Source organism: Pipra filicauda, unplaced genomic scaffold (assembly GCF_003945595.2).
Source record: "Pipra filicauda isolate LSUMZ 115617 unplaced genomic scaffold, ASM394559v2 scaffold90_size2875636_pilon, whole genome shotgun sequence".
NCBI classification, from domain to species: domain Eukaryota; kingdom Metazoa; phylum Chordata; class Aves; order Passeriformes; family Pipridae; genus Pipra; species Pipra filicauda.
The window spans coordinates 2,630,012-2,649,636 of record NW_024105098.1 but is presented as its reverse complement, the minus strand read 5'-3'; the positions used below and the strand labels follow the sequence as shown (position 1 = coordinate 2,649,636).

Here is a 19,625-nt window from a genome sequence, read left to right as displayed (position 1 = left end):
ATTCCTGCTTTCTCTGCGAGGTCTGTTCCCTGCTAGCATCACTGAGCAGCCTGGATACGCTCCCCACCACACGGCACAAACTGGAATGCTTCCTAATTAACTGCACGGGAGAAGATAAAAATTCCCCGCTCTCCCCAGCCCCGCAGAAGTCAGAGAGGCGAGGAAAGCCGCTGCCACCTGGGCAGGGGAGATGGAGCAGCCACGGTGGAACAGGCACCCCCCAGCACGGCAATTCCAGCTCGATCACCCAGGGCTGGTTAGGTGGCCACTCCGCGAGGTGGAACACGCCCACAGGACCCCACAGCGGGGCCTGCAAACGAGAGGCGTCACAGCTCGAGGCGCAGGGACGAGCTCTGTGAAGCTCTAATTGCTCGATGCGGGGCGGCAGCAGGGCTGTCAAACAGCTGGCAGAGCAAACCCCGTCACCTCCAGGCCTGCTGTTACCTGACCCGGGCGCTTCAACCGCGGCATCCTTTTCCAGATCCATTAATTCCTGCCAAACACAGCAACTCTGAGGAAGCGAGGCAGCTTGTGAATGCTCATCACATCCCGCAGCCCAAAGCCTTGAGCTGAAGCTCTCCACCGGCCCCAAGCCCAATTCTCAGCTGCTGGATTCAGAGGGGGGCTTATTTTTGAAATGCTCTGCTGCTGCCCGTGACCTTTGGCTCGGGATCAGGAAGGTCACGGCTGCAGGAGGCGCCGGGCTGTCACTGCTCCTCGCCGGAGCCGTTTCATCACGGCTGCTCTGGCTGCAGGAGCCGTGGCTGGGTTCAGCTTCCAGCCTCCCCTCCTGCTGCCCAGGCAGGGCATGTCCCACCAGGAGGGGGAAATCAAGGTACCACAGCAGCAGTGAATTATTGCTCACAAAAAGCGAGCCGTGCCCCAAAGATGTGGGGTGAGGTGACCTCCACGAGTACCTGCGCATGCGCTTCCTCTGAGGGTTTGGTGTCTGAGCACCAAGGCTGCACAGTAAACCAGAGACTAATGCAGAGCTGAACAGAGTAGGCCAGAATACAAAGCAGAACAAAAGCCTTGCCTTGCCTTCAGTTCCTTGCCCATATTTTTGTTTTATTTATTTCATTTACTTCAGGAAAAACTTCCCGTGCCCAACCCCCAGCTTACAACCCTGACTTTGCAAAACTCAGGCGTGCAATAGTAGCCTCCTTCCTTTGCAGGAAGCAAAGCTCCTGGAGAGCCAAGTCCCCAGCAGATTTTCCAGGCAGCCAACACACCCTGGAATCCTCATGCCGCTTCCAGAGGGTCTGGCCAGGCAGAGCCGCCCAGGAAATCTACCCCTCAATGCCAGTCATCAGCATCCAGGGAGCCACACCAAGGTTTAGAGAGCCCCTGATCATTCAGCAAAAGCCATTAACTACTCCCAGGGAAGGTTGTCCTGGGATCGCTGTTCCAGCCGCCTTCGAAAGACAGCCTGCAAAGCAGAGCCAGGAGCGAGTGGGAGAGCAGAGCCAAGAGGTGGGGCTTCCCATCATGTGTTAGCAGGTCATTCAGAGAATCACAGAATCATTAAGGTTGGAAAAGCTCTCTAAGATCATTAACTCCAACCATTATCCCAACACTGCCAAGCCCACCACTGAACCATGTCCCCATGTGCCACATCTACAAGTTCTCTGCCCTTGGCACCACATGCTCCATGCCTTGCTCTGCTTCTAAAACACGCCAAAGGCCAGTCAAAAGGAGTTGTCGTAGAATTTTTCCTCCTTGCATCCACACAGCACAGAACCACAGAATTGTTTAGGTTGGAAAAGCCCTCTAAGGTCGAGTTCAGCCATTCCCCCAGCACTGCCAAGGCCACCCATGTCCCCGGGTGCCACATCCACGTGGCTGTTAAATCCCTCCAGGGATGAGGACTCCACCACTGCTCTAGTTAACCTGTGCCAGTGCTTGACAACCCTTTCAGTGAAGAAATATTCCCTAATATCCAACGTAAACATGACTCTAAGGCAGGCTTTGGGATGACAATGGTCTGCCACACAGGTTGAGCTCTAATAATCCACTGATAGGAGCACAGAAACACAAACACACTTGTATCTGTTTTCCAAACTACAACGAAGGGTAGGAGGTGCTCTCATGGATTGGGAAGGCAGAGGAGCTTGCATGCCAATACCATGGCTGGGCCTGACCTATTGACATTTCTGCAGGCTCCCCATTCCTACGTGGGGCTGTCGCTTTAAATTTGAATTGCCTGGTTTTTTTCTCTCACAACAGCCTGATATTTTTTGCTCATGAAGAATAAATATTTACAAACTTTAACTCTCGCCAACAAAGGCATTCTGTTCCAGAATTTTCTTGGGCTTTTGTTCTGTTTTTAAACAGTTTTAGAAATTGTTGCCCAACACTTTAATTTCTGTTATTAAAACAAGCAAGTCAGTAAAAAGATACATGAAGGAGGGGAAGGACCACAGCGGCTCACAGTTCACATTCAAAGGTTTTCAGCAACGCGTTGAAAAACGGCTGAGAGCATCTGCAGGGGATAATAGCACAGGAACTCCACACAAGGACAGGTCACCAAGCTGTAGGAAATGTGTTTTCTTGGTAAACTAATGAGGGCTCAACAACTTCATGCAATGTGAGCTTGTAAACAGATTAAAAAAACCTAAAGGATTCAAGACAAAGCCTCGATGCGGCAGCACTTCTCCTCCAGCCAGAGCAGCCGACTCCACGTTCCTCCAACACCTCAAGAGCCGTAAACAAAAGCAGAGCCCAGGAAAGCAGTGACCAGCTCACCATTTATCAATCCCCAGGCCTGCCATCCCCGAGTACTTGACAGCCCACACACGTCCAGCAGCGTGGCCAAGCACAGCACACTTCACGGGGACACAGAGGAGGGTTCACGCCCTGTGTGGGGCAGCGAGCAAAGGTCAGGGGAGACATCTGGCTAAACGAGAGCTTCCAGCACCAACCCGAAGCCAGCCACACTTCCCGTGCCCAGTGGAGTATAAAGGGAGTTGTATCTCACATTTCTACCCTGTGCTGGCAAGAACAGTGTGTCCAGCTTTTGTACTCACACCTACAAAAAAAATATTGTCGGAAACAGCGAGTTCAGACAATGGCTACGATAATAATTTTGGGTGTGAAAAAACAGCTCTGAGGTGAGAACCTTAAGGAGTTCACTCAGCTCAGTTTCCCAAGAAGAAAGTTAAAAAGCAACTTGACTCTGGTCCATGCATTCCTGCCCAAAACAATCGTTAATATTAGTGGCTCTTTAATCTTGCTCACTGCAATCCAACCGCCGGAGGCTGGAGCTGCAACGTCCAAATCCAGACCTCAGGTGAAAATTGTTGCCATATGGGTCTGTGAGACTCAGATGTCTTTCCAGAAGAGATGTTCCCACTCAGTTGTCCACACAACCGAAATTCAGGGGGTCTATCCTCCTGCCCACATTATGCTGAAGCCAAAGCAACTCTTCCTGATTTCCCTCACCCATCCCAGCTCCAGAGGCGATGGTGGAGACCAGCTCAGATCCTACGTGGGTTGCAGGGCGAGGAGGTTCTCCCAGACCACACAGCTGTAGAAATCTCTGCTTTCTGGATGTTTGTCGTAGGAAAACCAGCAGACAAGTAAGGACAAGGTCATGGCTGAGCTGCTGTGGGACAGCAAAGGGACCCCCAGAACATAAGGAGAACTCCAGCACATTCCCATTACAGTCACTGCCAGAAGGGAGCAGCCAGAATGGGCAGCCAGGCAGCTCCTGTGGACAGAGAGATGGAGAGAGCAGGCTGGGAGCGATGAGATAAATACTGGAGAGAGATGATGCATTGCATACCCCTCACACAATATAGAGCTGCTTCACTCTATTAGGTGGATGGATGGCAGGGAATTTAAGAAGAGAAATAGATTTTTTACTAAGCTAATTAGCTAAAAAGGCTTGTCTGGAAACACGGGCCCCATTGTGTCTGAAGTCTGCTGACACACAGCTCAGAGCAGCATTTTTCTTCCCTGCTATTGCTCTGCCTCTCAGAGCATCTCTCACCGGCAGAGAAGAGGGAGTGGGATCCCTGCACCAAACCACATCACCCAAGACACCCACCAAGATGCCCAAGGGACACAGAAAATACAACTGTGTATGTGTTTATACATGTAGAGATGCACACACTTGCAGGCATCTCCATATGTACACAAACATACATCACTCATTAATACATTCTATACATGAAAATATCAGTATACTAAAAAAATAATAAAATCCATGGAAGAGCAAAGTTTGCCGTCAAAACCAGCCCCACATTAGCCTGCCCTGTAATTTAAAAGCAAACTGGGGGCACTTGACGAAACAAAAGGGCTGTAGATTTAAGAGAAATAAAATAAAAATACGACTTGACCCAGTGCAGTCACTTCTGGAATCCACTACCCCAGGAAGTCATGGAGACACACACCAGTGGAACAGACATTTTAAAGGACTGGATAATTTTATGAGCATTAATAACATTTGCAGCTATGCAAGCTAATAAAATGTTACAAGGGTAATCAAACTTCATGCTTCAATGTGTAAGTTGATCACCTGTGAGCGCTGGGAAGGAATTTCCTCTCTGGTGCTGTTGTGCTGAGCAAGTAGCCAGCTGTGCCACAGGGGTGCATTTTTATAAAAAAAAACCAAAAAAACAAACCTTAAAATATTAAAACAAACCAAAAAAATTAGTGTCACTGCTGCTGCCTCTGTCTCTTTGATTTGGTTTTGTCCTTCTGCAAGAGCTGGCACCCACCAGAGAGACACTGAATATCAGTGGGAGCTTTGATGTCAACTTCCTGAAGTTTCCTGGTGCAGTTTTGGGACAACATATCTGCCACACTCCAGAAATAATATCACTTTACTCTTGGAGGGTTGTTCCTATGAGCTGGCAGCAGGAATATACCAAGCTTAACCTGTTGTTCCAGGGCCACGGATCCCACATTTATTCTTTACTGCTTCCACACCAGACAAGTTGTGTTGGCCAACGAAGCACAGGCTCTTCCATTAACTCAGAGCCCCAACACAGAACAGCTCCAGGTATTCCCAGGAAAACCTGGCAGCTTTTGAGCTCTCTACCGCTCCAGAACTACCCAGTGTGTTATTTATAACATCCAAGCAGCAACCTTGGTATTCCCAGTGTTTTCCCCCTCGGAAGTTAATGCCCTCACAATTAATGAGCTGACAGAAAATGCTGCAATCTGCTGCCACAGGCTTGGGGAAAAAAACGACAGACTTTGCTCCTGTGCCTCCCCTTCTGTTCGAGGGAATCCAGACCCAGTTCAGCCAGCTGGGGAGGAGGCTGAAGGGAGGATGGGACACAGCAGAAGTGTCAAAATAAACTTTCTGCTTAGAAATAACCAGCACGGGGGGTTACAGATAGAAGTCCAAAGAGCTGAAGAGGGTGACTGCGTGCTCAAACAAGAGACCTGCTCCAGGAGAATTCCCTCTCCAAAGCAAAAAGAGAAAATAGAGATTTTATATAATGTATATGGGTAAAACATGTGCTCTGGGCTTTCCACCAGCTCACTGTGGTCAGCACACTGCAGGGTCTGCTGTGCTCTCCTGGGAGGTACAGGCCTTGGGAACACAGGATTACAGCCCACTGCTGTACCCTCCTCCATCCACCCATCCCTCCATCGTGGTTAAAAACCACGTGTATCACCATGGTAACCAAATAGCAACCTGAATCCTTCACTAAATCCGAGCAGCCACTGCTCAGGTCTGGCTTCGCTGCTCATGTTCCACCTGCCCTTGGGAGCACCCTTTCCTAGGTCCAGGAGCCAGGAGTTGGAAGAGGCAAGACACACTTCCCCAGGACAGGAGGAGAAAGTCTCTTATTAGAATTAAGAGGTACATTACTTATCACCTGGGGTTTCTTTATTCCCAAAGTCCTCATTTGAGCAGAAGGTACATTCCAAGGAGGACCATGAGGATCCATCAACCAGCCTGGCCATGCATGAGTTTGGGGCCATATTTCTTCTCCTTCCTCCCTGTCCTTAGAGGACTGCAGTTCAATATTCCTTTGAAGAGGGGAGGCAAAGGACATGAGGATTACAAGTGTCAGCCACCCTTTCATCCCCTAACAATCATTCTCACTGTGACAGTGTCCTCCAGGCTACAGAACCCATATTTTTCTGAACACACAGCACCAAGAATTACACTCACTGCCCTCCAAAGACCTTTCCAAATGACACCCCCGCCTCAGCCACAGCAGCATTTGGCCTGGAACAAGATATGCCCCAAGAAAGCCATAACTTCCCCCATCAGGAAAGCATTTTAAATCACAATTAGAAGAGCACCATCATCAGAGCCCAGAGCTGACAGCACGTGTGATGTCACACACGTGAACCCCAGCAGGCTGACAGCAGCCTTGGGCCCTGACAGACTGTCAAATTACAGGCAATAAAGTATGACATCATGATGACATCATGGAAGGAGAAATTTAATTCCCAGCTCAGAGGCTATCAGTTACTGCTTTACTCTAAAACCCGTCGTTATCCGCGTGAGCAATGAGCAGAATCAATCATCTCCACGGCTCTTTATGGCCACCATAAATTTGGAACACTTATGTCTCAGCCACCTTCCCGGGTAGATTGGAGCCCATCTGTCGGTTCCTGCGATGCTCCCTCAACATCCCTGCAAAACCCACGAGCACATTTCAGGCACAATCGAGGGAAATAAAAGACATTCCCCAGGCCGGGATGAGCTCACACACATTTGGCTTCGGAGCGTTCAGGTACCTGTCAGCCCTGCACGTGGCTTCCCTCAGCCCCAGGCTGACACAGATGGATTCACCACGGACAAACCCTCCGACACCTGCATCACCTCCAAAAGCCGTTTTAAACTCCATTGTGACGAGCACTTCAAGAGGTGCTTCGAGATCGCAGGCTGCCCATCTCGCCCCCTTCTGCCAAGGCATTTAAAAATAGATGGTAATAAAGTATTAATTTCACATATATAAGAAGCATGTGGCCCAGCAGGTTACAGCAGAGATGAACGTGCTCTCCAGTGAAATTGAAACAGGTGGAATATTTTGGGGATTTTTTATGAGTAGATGATACTAATCTGCCTGCTCTAACAAACAGGATCATACACACAATTAACTCAGTCTTCATAACACCTCCAGCAGTGATAAGAGATGAATTTTTCATAAGATTCTTGATATAGAAGAGGTGTCCTTTGTCTTTGCCTCCTTTTATTGTTTTTTATTTTACCCATTCCTGAAAAAAACAAAGCAGTGCCAAGACCTGAAAGTTATCTCCTGGAGCATCAAGTATATTGGAGACCTCCTGACTGTGATGAGCCAGGAAACTTCTCCACTGCAATGAACTCTTATTTCTAATTTCCTGACCTCCAGAGCATTAGATTAGGTCAGTCTGATCTTTATCAGCTACCTTGGAAACACAAAAATATCCTCTGTTTGCTCCCACCCCAGACACAATTCCCCACAGGGATTGAAACAGCAGGACTGACCCATTTCCACCCATTGCAACTGTATTTGTTGTATCTTACAGACCCAAAAAACTCATCACACACAAAAGTGACCTCCCCGTGTTATCAGTGTGATTGCCAGGGACCTTCGAGATATCCTTGACTCAATCCCAGAATCCCTGCCCAGGATGCTTAATGGTGGTGCCTTTAAGGGAGTTCAGTGACAGACATCAAACACGGGATGGAGTTTTGACACATTTGTAACTGTTTGTTGATGTTCGGAATGACCTTGTTGAGGTGTAATCCCTGGGGAGAAGGAAAAAAAGTCCCACTGACAGTTGGGCACAAAATATTCGACTTCTGCCAAGGATAACCTCGGTGTCAGTATCAGCTGGATCATAACCCAGTGTGGAGTTCACTTCATTTTCCAGATATTTCGTGAGATAGTCTTTACACTATCTCAAGTCATTACTTCTGCAGAAAGATCAAGGATAACAAGTTTGGAGATGAAAGAACTTTGCAAGTCACCTTCTCTTTTCTGACAGGCAGTGAACAACCCAAAGAACAAGGCCACCTCATTTAAGAAGGGCTGTGGGACAAGTCACTTTTGGCTCTTGGTATTCAGGGAGGGCAAAAAACTGCTAAAATGTAATAACCCACCTCAGTTCTTAGGTCTTGCAGTCACAAAAAAATCACTGTCTCATTTCAGCTCTGCACCTCTGATTACTTGGAGGCTTCCTGGAAGTGTGACTTCGCACTAATATCCAGCCCTGGGAATGATTTTAAAAGGCCACTGAGTTTCCCTTAACCCAATTTCCACGGTCCTCATCAGTTACACACGATTAACAGCTAATTATAGGCAGGCTCTGAGACAGCAGCCTGCATGCAACACTCACCACGCTCAACGCAGCTGACACACCACATAACTCCACAGCCACCAACCAGGAGAGAGAGAAAAATGGGCAAAGGATTCACTAAATAACCTCAAACCCGCTGTATAAATGTAGCTCAGAGTTAAACATTCAGAGCGTATGCGACCGTAGCACTGGCAATTACTGGATTTGTTACTGCCTCAACCATCATGACAGGCATTGAAATAAATCTCATTTATATGACATACAGTCATCTAGAAAGGCATTTTTTTTTTTTTTTAGAAATTCTTTTAAGATGTCAATGCACTACACATGGCTCCGTTTTGAGACCTCTCCAGACTGGAGATCAGACAAGATATACAAGCCTTTCAGCCTGCCAAGTTTCATACTTGTTAAGAGTGAGCCTGAATTCTGAGCGTTTTCTATACAGTGCCTCCATGAATGTGATTAAGGAAGGCCTCTTGCCATCAAATGTTGCTGCAGGGATTCAAACCCCCCTCTCACATCAGCCCAAAGGGCTGGACTCAGCACTGCTGGGCTCCAGACATGCATTTTGTATTTGCCTCTGTAGCTTGGGCCCAGGATGTTTCTCTGGAGCCTGGAGCACAGCCCAGATGTTTCTCCTGGCTCCTCGGGCATCCCCACCCACCTCTGGTACCCTCCACCCCCCTCCTCTCAGTAAGTCACACAGTTACACCAAGCTGGAAGACAGGTGGGGCTGAGGAATCTCTTAGTTGTTCTGGTCCAGGGATGCCAAGGATTGAGCAAGAGGTTACTGATGTCAAAAACTGTGTCAGGGGGGTTTGTGTTGGATCTCAGGAAAAGGTTCTTCCCCCAGAGGGTGGTTGGGCACTGACCAGGCTCCCCAGGGCAGTGGGCACAGCACTAAGGCTGCCAGAGCTCCAGGAGAGTTTGGACAACGCTCTGAGGGACAGGGTGGGATTGTTGGGGTGCCTGTGCAGGGCCAAGAGTTGGATTGGATGATCTTTGTGGGTCCTTTTCAACTCAAGAGATTCTGTAATCCTATGAAACCCAAGAGCACCTCCCTGAAGAGGTCCCGTCTCCAAGCTCAGGGTGGTTGCACTCCTGAGAAACAAAGTCCTGAGGCAGTGGCTTCACCACATCGCTCTGTCCTTAAATACTTTGGAAAGGGACATTATGGCAGATGCCGTGACTGGGACTCACCACATGTGCCCACCGAGCAGCAAAGAAAACCACTTGTTACGTTCCTCCATTTGCGCATCACACCACCACAAATTACAGCTCAATTAGTCTCTCCTGGAATCCATCACACATCTCCAGTTGCCATCGTCACAGCTACTGTGCTATCCAAGCAAGTCGAGGCAGTAAGCAGAAAGGGCTAATTGGGGAAGGGGGGAGACACTGTTTCCTGGTGTTAAAAATAACTGCCACTTCCAGGAAATAATGGTATAAATAGAAAATGAAACCATTCCTCCTCCAAAAATATTTCATAATTATGTGTCATAAAAATAATTAGGTTATGGTGAATTAGTACAAATGTTTACAACAAAATTGCCATGCAAAACATTATGGGTAATAACATGCTAATTGCTGTAGAAGCAAAAGCTGATTATGTTTCAGCAATATTAAAAGTTGCCAACTCGGCGCTACTATCCAAGCTTCAATATCTCCCGGCAGCATTTAGGGACACAGGGAAAAACAGCGAGGAGGGAAGGAGGTGGCAGGTAGGCAGCCTGTGCACTGCACTGTCCTTGCTGAGTGGCAATTCCTGGAAAGCTCATGCCAGGTAATCCTCATGGAGAACATACAGGGGGTGAGGCGCCACAGAGTCACAGAATGTGCTGAGCTGGAAGGACCCACAAGGACCATCCAGTTCGACCCTCAGCCCTGCACAGGAACATCCCCCAGAGTCACCCCCTGTGCCCCAGAGGATCAGCCAAACCCTCCTGGAGCTCTGGCAGCCTTGGGGCTGTGCCCACTGCCCTGGGGAGCCTGGACAGTGCCCAAACACCCTCTGGGGGAAGAACCTTTGCCTGAGATCCAACCTACTCCCCGGGTACCTTAGTGAACACAGAACAACAGCAGCACCCAGGGCAGGTTGCAGCACAGTCACCTCTCCATCTGCTGCCAGGCCCTGACCCAGGCTGGGGCTGCCCAAGCTGGTCAGGAGTAGCTGATCTGGCTCCCATCAGGAGCGGTGCTGCCGCTCCTGCGGATGTCAGCTGTGATCCTGCTCCCCCCAGACATCACCTGAGCATCTGCTCTGCCCAAAGGCAGCCAGCCTGCAAGACTCCATCCATAAGCCTGGGCAGGATGGTGCTGAGGTGGAGCTGACATGGCTTGGTCATTCTGAGGTCCCTGCAGGGTGGATTGCTCTGTCTCTGCACCCCCTTCTCCAGCACAGCCCTCTCCTCTGAGTACCTGCTCGCTGCCTGGTACATCCCAAACCCTGTTGATTCAGGTGCAGAGCATGTTCCTCTGGCTCCAGCCAAGAGCTGCCACACCACCTGCCCCAGAGGGACCAGACCCCTGCCACAGGGATGGTTTTAGCCCCTGGCTGATCCCTGTCCTCCTGGGAGCTGAGCTGTCTGCAGACACATCTCCAACCCACTGCTCACCTCACTCATATGCCTGATGCTTTTTGGGTTGAATCCTCTTGATCCAAGATGTCTCAGAAGAATTGGGGTCTAAGTATTTCTAGAGCACAGGCAGAGATCTTTCACACATCCAAATACGTCAGTTGGGTTCCTTGTTTGCTTGTCCCCAGCTGTGGCCAAACGCTGTCTCACAGGGAGCACTGGGTAGAGTTAGACGTGAGAGTTTAAAGTGGATTTCCTCAAAGTTAGCAAATCCCTGCAGTGTGTCCTCATTCAGAACCGAAGTGACATTAATTGCAACATCATTTCCAACACAAATGATGTTAACCAAATTGCATTTGAAGGGGGGCATTCACAGAGAACTTTAACATAGTTCAACTAATCTTTCTGAGTAAATTTGGCCTGAACCCTCTAAGTGCCCCCCTATTCCAGTTTCTCCTGAAGGGGTTGTGCCGAGTTTTACCTTTGAAAACTTGATCATCCTTGTCCCTTTTTTATAGGGTTGGAAATCAGTGTCTTTCCAAAAGGCAGAAACTCTTCATCACCCACCACAGATAAACCAGTGCCTGAAGCCAAGGTAGTTCTCATCAGAGGAGGGATGACCTGGGTGAACAGTCCCAAGGGCAGGCAAAGCCCATCGCTCATGGAAGGTGTCCCTGCCCACGGCATGAGGGTTGGAACTGGATGATCCCCAAGGTCCTCTCCCATCCAAACCATTCCGTGATTCTCTAAGGGAGCTGTGGACCTTTGACACCTGCCCCAATCCCTCCCATCTGCAGCTCCAGCGATGCCCTTCTCCCAGTGCCGCTGATGCCACTCCCGAGTTTGCAAATACTGGCCGAAAGCAGCCGTGGAAGTGATGTTTTTTATAATGTTGTTTTTTTTTTTCCCCACAAAGCATCGTTTCAGATGTTAATTCCGAGGCTGGCTAATGAGAGGCTGTGCTGTGAATAGGCTCCACAAGCGGCTCGGGGCCGGGCTCGCCCTCCCGCTCAGCTCCGCCGTGTTAAAAGCCGCGCTCGGCGGTGCCGGAGCCCGACCCTCCGCTGTGCCCCGCTCATTATGCGCCGAGTCACACCGGGCAGCTCCCGGCAGAACGCGGGCACGGAGGTAAACTGGTGTTTGGAAACAAAGGAGGGCTCTCTCCATCCTAATTAGCGGCAGGTTGCAGAGTGCAGCGGCGGAAGGCGAAGGTCACTTCCCACAAGGCTCTGCTCAGGATGCCAAAACACCCACTTAATTCAAGCGGCTCAGCAGGCAGAGTCAGACCAGAGCAATTACAGTCCCTGGATTTCCCCACGGAAGGTTTTAACAATGCAACTCCTAGGAAAAAAAGATGACTGCAGGAGCTCTTTATTGTGCCACCTTGGAGCAGGAGGAAGCTCAGCCCACCGCGCCACCGACTCCGGGAACGGCACGGCTGTCCCTTTGTGCCTCTGCACTGGGAGCCCAGCTTGGAGGGTTGGCTTTTTCTCTTTAGTTTTTTTATCTTGAGAAATGAATAAGAGCAAATTTTAACATTTAAAAAACAAAGACCAAAAAGACTCACAAACATGAAGACCCTTTGTAGTGGGTTGAGTTCCCTCCGAGTACTCCAGGTTTTCTTGCAGATGCTGCCACTGAGAATTAACCTTTAAAGGAACCATCTAAGCATGAACCCTGGGAGCCTTCTTGGGAGAAGCAGCTCCTCCGCTGGGACACTCCTTGCCTGGCTCAGCCCAAGGAGTCAGCTGTTCTGTTAAATGATTCACTGCACCTCAGCCACCTCACACAGACAGCTCTTCCAAAAGGTCAAAGCGCCGTTTTTACCCTCAGCTGATATTTCCTCCTTGCACACCCTCCAGGTGATGTGCGTCCACATCTGTCCTCCTACACACACCTCTCAGCTCCCTCGTGCAGCAGCTCTCCCTTCAAAGCATCTGCACAGCCCTTGGCACCTTCTGCCGATGGCAGGAGCATTCCCCAGGGGTGCCGTGTATGAACCCAGCTCCCTTCATGCCTTCCAAAGGCTCCAGAACGAGGAATTCGTGGTAATTTTCAGTGGGAAAGGAAGACTGAGATTTGTTAAAGTTATTTATTTTTAGCCTGATAAACAAGAGATGCAGACACCATCTGGATCCCTCCTCAAAGGCTTCAGATACAACATGCTGTCCAGATCCCTCTTCCCTGTTCCAGCTCACAGCAAGTGCTCACCAGCACGTACTAGACAGGATCCACCCCAGTCTGTCCTTGGATGGAATGGCTCCAGCCAGCAGCTCTGCAGGAGGCAGGGCAGCCATAAGCTTAGTGCAGCTTTCTTTAAATCATTTGTGAAATACATTTCAGAGGACAACCTGCAGCCCTTTCCCTCCAACGCGCTCCGTGCTGTTCAACAACCATCACCCGCCACTGCAGACTCCCTGCCTTCCACACCTGAGTCACAGCTGCCTCGTGCTCCAGAAACCCACCCTCCACGTTGGACCATCAGCCCCAAAAGCATCCTTTAGAGCTGCAGTTCGCCCTTCTTTCCACTCCCAGCTACAGCAACAGTAACTAATACTCAGCGCTGGCATCACGGAGGTTTCCAACTGTTTCCAAGCAGCCCATAAAATCACCGGCAGTGCTTGATGGGGCTCCAGTGTTTGTGCATCGCAGCCATGCCCGCTGCTCCCAGCAAAAAGAGCATGTTTGCCTGGCACAGAGCTGGGGATGGACCAAGGGACACGTCATGTGGGTCTCCGCAGCTCTGTGCCACTCTTGTTCGGTCACAGGCTGCAAAGCCATCATCTGTCCTGGCACATCTCTTGGCAACAGATTGACTTTGCAGATCTGGGTGGCTGGAGCTGAAAAGTGGTTTTCTGTTTGCTCGGGAGACGTTTGCCAGGTCCCTTCTGAGAGTGCTGAGATGGTTTTAAGTGCAGGCCTGCCAGGAATAATGATGCTCGATGGGGAAAGGGAGGTTTTCCACCAGGGATGGACGGCTCTACACCAAGCTGGTAATTCCATCATGCCTCCATCACTCATGTTAAAACCCTGAAGGATCCTGCTTGTCCTCTGGCTGCACTCCCAGTCACCCCTGGCCATAGCACTGGCCACTGCTCCCACAGTGGATCCCATGGAGATGTCAGCTGTTTTTTTCTGGTGCTCAGATTGTCTCTATAAACACTTAAAGTGATAAAACCCCTGGCCAGGTGAATCAGAGGACATCAGTACCACCACCCCCTTCCCCCAGCACACATGGAGAACAGACCTTCTAGGTCTCCATCAGTCCAGGTGAGAGTTAGTTATGGTCAATCAGCCAACACTCACAACAACCAAAACTGCAGCCAGGGCACTCGTGTGCTCGGCTCTTTGTCTCTTCTCCCCATTAAAAGCAAACTCATAAAATCACTAAATACCTCACAACCAGCAACTCACAAAGTTGGCCCTCTCCAGCCTTCTTTCCCCGACACTTATTGCCTGCAGAGCCAGAATGAAGAGCTGCCTCCCTCTCCTCTCCTCCTCCTCCACATCTCCAGATCCTCTGCTCTGATGAAGTTTTAGCTGCTCCTTTTTCCAGGCAACACTGGAATTTTCTTCCTCCATTTTCTTCCCAGCCCCACTTGTTGCTGGGAGATCACTCGAGACAAGAAGCTGCTCTGCTCACCAAAGCTCCTCCAAGCATTTGACAGGGCACCTGCTGAGCACAACAGCCAGTCCCAACACCACTCATCCTGTTGTTATTAAGTGGGAGATCTCTCACACCTCCCAGGCATAAGAAGAGGGTGAAAATACAGCAGTGTAGCCCAGTTCCCTCCCTTCCCACCAGAGCCAGGGAAGGTCCCTGGTCAGCTTCTTCCAGGGACAGAGGGTGCTGGCAGGAGATGAGTACCAGTGAGGAGCACTGAGTGCTGGAGCATCCCCGTGCTAAGCCAACCCCACAGCTTCCAGGGATGCTCTTCCACTGCTGCTCCACAGGTGCTGGAAACCACCTGGGACTTCAACCTGCTCTCCCAATGGAGAACATTCTGCCTACAGTCTCCAAACCCACAGGTGGGAGGAGATCTCCATCCTCAGTGCTCTGCTGCCCACCACAACCCTGCACCCTGACGGACCCTCAGAAACGCCCCTTCTCCTCCGCCCACTCCCCCTCTGAAGCAATTAAACCCTGGCTGCCAGGGCTGGGCAAGATAAATGGTGTTTATTGGGATGGCTTTCCTGCATGCCAAACATAAAACAAAATGCCAATCGATACAGCTGCCTCACCTGATGGGTTTATTTCCCTCACCCTCCCGCCCCCGCTTTTAATTCCGCTGTGTGCCGGAGCCCTCGGTGGGCCCTGCGCCGTGGTGATAAACCAACAGATCCTCATTAACCCCCAGCCCGTGGGCAGCAGCAAGAATTCGCCTTTTCTCTCCCTTTGCCCCTTTTTTATTTTTTTTTTAACAAAACTCTCCCTCTATCAATATTTGATGAGGGTAATTTCAAAGACTTGTTTAGTATGATCTCCACATAAGGAGTCCTTCGGAGTGTTTATCACGTTCGAGGTATAATTACATTCAAATCCTGAGACACAGTTGCCAGGGTTACAGCTGCTGGTGGTTCCTCCAGCTTTTGTGTGTCTGGGGTTTCTCACCGCCCCCCGTGCACACACACACACCCCACGCTCTGCTCCTTTTGTGGCTGGGGTAGGACACGAGGGTGATGGGCAGGTCATGGACCAGCAGTGGCCAGGGCAGGGCACACCAGCACCTCCCAGCCTGAAGAAGCATCGCCATGCAGGGGGTACCAAGTGTGGGATTTTGGGGTCAGGGATGGGGTAGAGGGAGAGCTGACCAGGGAGCTGAACATTGCTGACAAAAATATTACAGTAAAATCCTCCACCAGGGAGAGCAACCAGGGAATGGCTGGAGCTGTGTCAGGGCAGGCTCAGGTTGGATCTCAGGGAAAGGTTCTTCCCCCAGAGGGTGGTTGGGCACTGACCAGGCTCCCCAGGGCAGTGGGCACAGCCCCAAGGCTGCCAGAGCTCCAGGAGGGTTTGGACAACACTCTGAGGGACAGGGTGGGATTGTTGGGGTGTCTGTGCAATGCCAGGAGTTAGACTGGATGATCCTGTGGGTTCCTTCCAGCTCAGGATATTCCCTGATTCCATGAACCTCAATGGCTGTAGAAGCTCCATGGAAGGAGAGGCAGCAACACTTTCCTTCATGCCTTGAATCCCCAAGTGAAATCTAAAGAGTGAAGGCATGAATAGCCAGGGATAGAGGGTTGCAGAATCCCAGGGGAGAGGTCCAATGATGCCAGCACTGCTGCCATGCCAGCCTGGGAACTCCAGCCCTCTCAGCCTTCCCACCACGAGGGCAAGGGTGACCACACAGTCCTGCCACCTGCTCTAATCAGGAGAAGCTTCCTGAAAGACACTTGATGCCCAAGAACACCAGCTCTGCATGTGCCAAGGCATTCTTGGGAACATTCCTGGCAGTACTCTGGCTTAAAGCACATATATATGTGTATATATGTGTATATATATATATATATATATATATGTATGATGGGGGCTATCTGCTGGAGACCTGGTCCTGCATTACTGATCAAGCAGAGAGGGGAAAGGGCTGTTAACTCAAGCTCCTTAACCAAAGCCCAGCTGCAGTAGGGCTGTGTGTGAGAGGCCAGCTGATCACCAGAGCTGGGAACATCCCTAGCTTCACTCAGCTGCTGGTGTGGGCCTATTGGGATGCCTTTAAGACCCTGCTAACCTGGAAGAAAATAAAACCTGAGCATTTCCACCGCAACACAACATCCCACCCCTGCTGCACCAGCTACTTGAAGATCTCTGGGTCACAGGCAGTGCTTGAGGAGGAGTTAATAACAACCCTCAGGGAAGGGGCAGCCCAAGGAAAAGCCCTTCCCTGCTCCTACCCGAGCTCTGGGGCTGAACGAAGCCTGCCCAGCTGGATTTATCTCCCTTTCCCAGCTTCCAGACAGGCAGAGACTCAGCTCATACCTTGGATTTCCTGGACAGTGTCAGTAAATACTGTTGCATCCCAGGCAGAGAGGAGCTGGGATTGAATTGCCTTTGTTCTAGTTCCAGTTTTAAATAATATGAACCTTGGTACAATAGGCAGAGTTATCACTAATCCCCACAGCTGAGCCTGAAATAAGCTTACAAACCATGCAGCAGGCACTGTGGGAAGAACAATTATTCTGACAAAGGATGGAGAGGGGAGGAAACAACCATGAGCTCCTTGGATTAGATGGAGGGTGAACACAATTGTTGTCAATTCACCGTAAATAAATAATAAATAACATTAAAAAACCCACCAAACACGAAACGAACAATCCCAAAAAACAACTGCAGCATGAAGGCCTGGTAAAATATTTACAATTATTTCAAATAATAGAAAAAAGGTACCCACTATAGCAAATAGGTTGTAAAACAAATTCAGATGGAAGCTATTGTTTACCCCTAAATCAGCTCTAATGCACTGGCAAATGTGATTATCTGCATTCTGAGGGAGCAGCAGCATCTGCATTCATTACAGGTGTGCTCGGTGAAGGCTCTCTTGGCCACAGGTTCATTTGTAATTATTAAAATGCATCTTGTTAGCCTTGCAGCAAGTCCCAAATTTCTGGGCACCGGCACATGCAGTATTTGCTTTAATTTATTGTGTGTGCTTTATGTATTATTTTACTGTGTCAATGCCACGGTGCAAATGAGAAACCCCAACTCAGAGACACCAAATGGAACAGAGCTGAGCACTTGGTGTCACCCGTGCACTCACAGCTGGCACGTTCTCAGTTCCATGGGGAAAGCTTTCCCATCAAGGACAAACAACCAGAAAGCTGGCAGCCACCCTGGCTGCTCCCACTGCCAGGGCTGGGAAAGGCACCAGCTCAGTACCTGGGTGCACACCAAGGGGAAAAGCAGTAATACAGGAATGGAGGAAACTCGTCATCTCCCTAAGGACACACGGCGGTCACTGCTGGGCTACCCTGTTATCCAAAATAACAGCAAATAACAGGGAACTGACAAAAAAGCAGGAAGGGAGAGAAGCCACAAGATAGCTTGCAGCATGAGATGGGAGAGATCATAGAATGGTTTGGGTTAGAAGGGACCTTAAAGCCCATCCAGTCCCACCCCTGCCATGGGCAGGGACACCTTCCACTAGCCCAGGTTGCTCCAAGCCCCGTCCAACCTGGCCTTGGACACTTCCAGGGATCCAGGGGCAGCCACAGCTTCTCTGGGCAACCTCTGCCAGGGCCTCCCCATCCTCACAGGGAACAATTTCTTCTTAATATCCAATCTAATCCTACCTCTGTCAGTTTGAAGCCTCTCCCTCTTCTCCACTTCCAAACCCCTCTCCTCAGGGCTGCTCTCCATCCCTTCTCCACCCAGCCTGTATTTGTGCCTGGGGTTGCCCTGACCCAGGCACAGGACCTTGAACTTGGCCTTGTCAAACTTCATGCTTCATCTCACTTACCCAAGAGGAAAGCAAGGGCAAATCCACACAAGAAATCCTGGAGCAGCTCTGCCTCAGCTGGAGCCAGGAGCTTTTAAGGGGAAGAGCCCTCACCTGGACACAGCTGCAAGGGATGCTTGGCTCTGATGGTTAAAGGGTCCAGCAGAGATACCAGAGTCACTGGGATCCAAACACCACCCAAAATGCCTGTACCATCCCTAAAGCAGGGGGGGCAGGTGGAAATCTGATCCTGAGTATTTCTGACTATCAGGGAGGGAGGGTGAAGTCGTCGGGATGAAGGTCCAGAGCGGTGTAAAGAGCCCTGCTTTGTGACCTCACCTCCCAGCGCAGTGGTACCAGGGATGCTGTTATCAGAGGAAGGAAATGGGATTGAGGTGACCACGGAGCATGTCTGAGCATTCAAATTACAAGCAGGGCTTGTAAGGGACAGGATCTGACATTTAATGCCTCTGTTTTGCAAAGTGCTTGACATTCACGATAACAGGAGCGGCACAGACAGGCAGAGAGGGCTGTTGGCTTCCTGGGAAAGCAAGACCACCATGAAAACAGCCTGGTTTTCCCTCTTCTCTAGCTGGGAAGATCCTTGGGAGAAGCAAACACAGACAGCCAAGTGTCTTACACGAGCACCTGCAGCATCCCTGGGACAGGCTGCCTGCAGACTCCTGGAAAAGTCACCTGATCCCCCCATGCTTTAGCTTTCCACCCCAGAAGATGGATCATCTGTTCTTGCAGGTTCTGCAGGAGATGTACCACATGTGTGGAGCACAGAGCCCAAAGGAGCCAGGGTTTGATCTTATCTGGGACTCTGAGGAGTCATTATAAGAAAAATAAAGTTCAACACTCGTTCTTCTCTTGGAAAGCCGCAGACTGGATGGAAATAACTATTTTAAAAGGCGCCTCAGCTGACAGCAGTCCAGGAATGAAAGTGGAAGAAAGGAAATTAGTGTGTCAGCTAATGCTTGGAAGTCTTGGAACCAGTTTTAATGCAGGACTCAGCCTGGAGCAACGTAGTTGCTACCACTGGTGTGGGGACCCGGGTCCCCAGCAAGAGGAGCCAAGTCCCACGAGCTGCCCAGATTGTCTGGATGGGGCTTGGAGCAACCTGGTGTAGTGGAAAGAGGGGTGGAACAAGATGAGCCTTAAGGTCCCTTCCAGCCCAAAGTCCCTCCTGTTGCCACGATTCCCTTCCCACTGGACAACCCTCAATCCCACACTGGCCTTCAGAGGTTCTCCTGGTGTGGCTGGAGTGATCTGCAAGAGCAGACCAGTCTCAGGGGGGTCCCCCAATGATCCCAGGCTTTACAGGGCAGGTCCTGGCAAAGCTGGGCTCAGGAAG

General features: G+C 50.2%; 1 long non-coding RNA gene across 3 annotated transcripts; it reads right to left on the bottom strand.

The window, feature by feature from the left end:
• Positions 1 to 5,827: 5,827 nt before the first annotated feature.
• LOC113999060 lies at positions 5,828 to 18,523 on the bottom strand. 3 transcript variants are annotated; one of them, XR_005567194.1, is made up of 6 exons: positions 18,383 to 18,523; positions 10,872 to 11,050; positions 8,060 to 8,169; positions 6,709 to 6,875; positions 6,549 to 6,604; positions 5,828 to 5,988 (listed from the first exon to the last, which is right to left on the bottom strand). It is a non-coding gene; the product is annotated as an uncharacterized LOC113999060 (long non-coding RNA). The 3 variants fall into 3 exon arrangements; XR_003544728.2 differs by lacking the exon at positions 5,828 to 5,988 and having other exon boundaries at positions 6,390 to 6,604; XR_003544726.2 differs by lacking the exons at positions 5,828 to 5,988; positions 18,383 to 18,523 and adding an exon at positions 18,290 to 18,361 and having other exon boundaries at positions 6,390 to 6,604.
• Positions 18,524 to 19,625: the final 1,102 nt, after the last annotated feature.